The sequence below is a fragment of the Corvus brachyrhynchos genome, unplaced genomic scaffold (assembly GCF_000691975.1).
Source record: "Corvus brachyrhynchos isolate BGI_N302 unplaced genomic scaffold, ASM69197v1 scaffold133, whole genome shotgun sequence".
In the NCBI taxonomy this organism is placed as follows: domain Eukaryota; kingdom Metazoa; phylum Chordata; class Aves; order Passeriformes; family Corvidae; genus Corvus; species Corvus brachyrhynchos.
The window spans coordinates 140,568-144,641 of NW_008237249.1; the positions used below are offsets into that span (position 1 = coordinate 140,568).

Genomic DNA, 4,074 nt, shown 5'->3' on the forward strand with positions numbered 1-4,074 from the left:
CCTGCTGTCTCAAGCTGCTTGTTTGCGTGGAAGGAATGCCAGGTCTCTCAGACTTCTAGTGTACTGTCAAATTTTGCTGAAACTGGCTGAAGTTATCGGGCAGAGGAGCAAATTGGACTGACATGATTATACTCCCAAATGCTGACGTGATCAAATGAATCTGGCTGCTTATCCTTAGGCTAAAATTCCTGTTCTCTAAAATACTGCTGGATGACGTCTGGTTTACAAGCAAAAAAAAAAATTCCAGAGGGAGGCAACTGGATGGAAGATACAGAGCAAACATCCTTCCACTCCACATGGGCCAGGTGCACTGGGGAAGGATGCTTACTGGATTAGAGAGCCAGCAACGTGTCCAGGACTCAGTGCGGGAAGGGAGGAGCAAGTGAACTCTGTCAAAGGACTCTCAAGGTCCAGAGGGATGCTGCTTCTCCTCCAAAAGCCCTGCTGGCCTGCCAGATTAGCTGTGTACGTAACAGAAGGCCAGAGCTGCTGCAGGCGGGTGGCCAAGTGAGCAGTGGAGATGGAAGCTCCAGTGGGAAGCACAGACAAAGGCAGAGTTAGTACCTGGACATTAATGAGTGTTCAGAAACAAGGAGCCTTAAAATAATAAACATATAGTTGGGCTAGAGACTTGGCATTGTAAAAACAGAAGGGGTGTGATGTGGAAAGTTTAATCCTGAATAGATCTGCCTTTTGATGGGAAAAGGATAGGTGGCTTGGTCCAAGTCAGGAACTCTGGAATTGACACCTGAGCTGAGGGCAAAGAGTGAGGCACTTGCAGTGTACCCACATCCCAGAGGAAAATGTTTCATTTGAAGCAGGAATACAGAAGGAAAATCTCCTTCTCTAAACCAGGTGACAGATGCTTCCAAGATGCAGCCTGAGAATCGTAAGATGGTTTTCCTTTCCTTTCCTTTCTTGTAACAAGGAAGGAAGAATAAAATAAATACTAAGCTGAAGCATCCACTGACAATGCGGCCAGGGAAGGGGCAGTCAGAAGAGAGGCACTTAATCAAAAAGCGATTTAGCAACCCAGCACCAGGACATCTCTCCAGAGATTCACAGCTTATTTCCAGTTCTGCCATTCACCTACTGTGACTCCAGCAAGCCCATTCGTCTCTCTGACAGGTCCCCTTCTTGCTCTTTTCCTGACTCATTCTGTTAGATCACAAAGCTGCCTTTTCCCCCCTCAGACACTACCCCACAGAGTCAGCTTGTTTAAGCAACAAGTCCTGATTCCACGTGAAGCCGCTTCAGCGAACGGCTGAGAAGGCGCCGAATGCCCATGGTCACAGGGCACCAGGCTGCTTACACGTGTGCACACACAGCACCGGGGCAAATCTTCTCCTTTTCTGCACAGTAACATGGCAGAACTCTTTACACCAGCATTAACAGGGAGCAAAATTTGTCCACAGGAGATTCTGAGTCAGGCAGCCTGGAACAAGGTAAATGTGTACAGATTTTACAGAGTATGATGCTAGAGATATACCACACTCTGGAGAAAGCCCGGAGTGTTTAGAATCACAGAAAAACAAGGCTGGAGGGGGCTTCTAGGAGGCTCTTCTGCATTGAAGTTTAAGTTCAAAAACACAGCTTCCACAGAAGTTATTACAGCTTGTTTATTAAAATGTGTTTACTCTCAGCAGGAGCTTAACTTTGCCACAGTCAACTTACACTGAACATTCTAGGGAGGCAATCACGGTTTTGGATCACCACGCAAAAGTAATCATGATCAAGCAAGCCCTTTTTGTCTTCTACACATCTCTCTTTGCCTCTGCATGCAGGTCAGGGGCATCAAGACTGCTTTGAGGAGCTCCCCTTCTAGGGGAAATACTAGAGAGACACGTTTGGATCCTGCCAAACACCAAAGGAGCAGTACTCAACCCTGTACTATTAGCTCAGAAATTACCTGGTACTTCTGACTCACAGCGATATTTAGTGGACACCCAGGCTGGCCTGAGCCCACGAGTCCCACTGCAGTTAGCAGGGCCTGCTCATGCAAAGAAGCCCAAGGCTCAGCCTGACAGACCTCAGGAACTGGAGCTCCACGTCTGCTGCCCCCTCTGACCTGTGTGCCAGGGACATCAGCCGCACTCCCGGAATAACAACCAGCACTGTGGAGCTCTGGGCACTGTCACCAAGATGCACCTGACCCAGCTGATGCCAGCCTTGGCTGGCAACTTAGTAATGCTTCAATAACTCATTACTCATAACAGGCAGGTGAAAGAGGGGACTTGCTTTGTTTTAAAGTCCAATTACCCAAGGATTTGGAGAGAAATCCAGGAACAGCAAGTGAAAACTGAGGAAATTCTCTTTTGCTAGTTGTGGGGTTGTTTCCAAGACTGCCTTTTCCAACCATGTGATCACACTGTACAATGGACATTTTGGGTGTGCCAAACAGTAGTGATATTGTTATGCCTCCATGAAAGCCGGCTGCTTCTGTTCAGCCACTCGTTTTCATCCTTTTTCACAAAAACATAGATGAGCTACAGATAAATTGCTCATGAAAGAAAGGGATTTTATTCCTACAGCTTTGCTTCCTTATGGCACTCCTGTATTCAAGAAAAGGGAAGATCTGAGGAACTAGAGGCTGGTCAGCCTGACCTTGATCCCTAGGAAGATGATGGAGCACATAATCCCGGGTACCCCTTCTAAACACACAAAGGACGAGACATGTAGATTTATGGAGTGGAAATCCCGTTGACCCTGCTGACAGCCATGTAGGACAAGGGGGACTTGCTGGGTAAGGGGAAGCAGCAGACATTGTTTGTGCTGACTTTAGCAAGGCTGCTGGATTTCTCTCAAACATCCTCAGGGACAAACAGAGGAAGAAGAGTCGAGATAAGTGGGCAGCGGAATGGCCTGATAACCAGCTGAAGCACTGTGCTCCAAGCCCAGCTGGGCACCAGTCACTAGGGCCTTACCCCAGCGGTCAGTGCTGCTTAGTGTCTTTTTTAGCAAACTGGATGATGGGGAGAGAGCAGCCCCAGCAAGTTCACAGCCCATACAAAACCAGAAAAGGTGGCTGATGCTCTGGAGGGCTGTGCTGCCATACAGAGGGACTGGGACAGGCTGGAAAAATGTGCAGGCAGCAAACTCATTAACATCCACAAAGGGAAACGAAAAGCCCTGCACTTGGGAAGGAAAAACTCCACATACCAGCATGGGGCTGACCAGCTGGAAAGCAGCTTGGCTGAGAAAGACCTGTTGATCCTGGTGGACACACCAAACTGAAGTCAACAATGCACTCCTGTGGCATGGAGCACCAACAGCATCCTGGGCTGCATCAGGAGAAATGTAGCCAGCAGGGAGAGGAAGATGATCCTTCTCCGCTCAGATCTGGAGTGCTTGGTCCAGTTCTGGGCTCCTCGATACAAGGAACATACAGATTTCTTGGAGGAAGTCCCGTGAAGGCCCACAAGGAAGATTTAAGGGATGGCAGCATCTGACATACAGAGAGGCTGAAAGGGCTGTGACTGCTCAGACTGGAGAAGATTCAGGGGGATCTTAGCAATGTGCCTAAATACCTGATGGGAGACGACAGAGAAGGTGCAGCCAGACTCTTCTGAGTGATATCCATTGAAAGGACAAGAGGAACAATTTTAAATACAGAAATCCCACTTAAATATAAGAATGTTCTTTGACCGTGAGAGTGCTTAAACAACAAAGTAGACTCCATCCTTGGAGGTACTCAAGACCCAACAGGACAAGGTCCTAAGCATTCTGCTCTAGCTGACCCAGCTTTGAGCAGAGGGCTGGGGACTAGATAACCTCCACAGGTACTTGCCAAACTCAGCAGTTCTGTGATTCTCCTGTCTTTTAACTTTGCATTCACTCAGTCACTGTATTTAACAGTCTTCCCCTCTGTCCTACACTGCTGTCTGAGTGGTGTCCTGCAGCCACAGCGACTTCCCTCTAGAACTATGTGGCATCTCCTGCCTTTCCTTCTCAGAAGGAACCTTGAAGCCACTCTGGGGGCAGGGGTTGGCTCTTTTTTCACCTGGGAAATAAAGCATAAGTTCATTGGTGTCGGGTAGTTTTTTCTTAAACAGAAAATTTCTGTAGAGTTTCCTG

The 4,074-nt window shown here is 48.0% G+C and overlaps 1 protein-coding gene across 2 annotated transcripts in view; it reads right to left on the reverse strand.

Annotated features, from left to right (window-relative positions):
- Positions 1-4,074, reverse strand: part of SLC24A3 (solute carrier family 24 member 3) — a 100,185-nt gene that overhangs the window by 16,149 nt on the left and 79,962 nt on the right. The window lies entirely within an intron of this gene.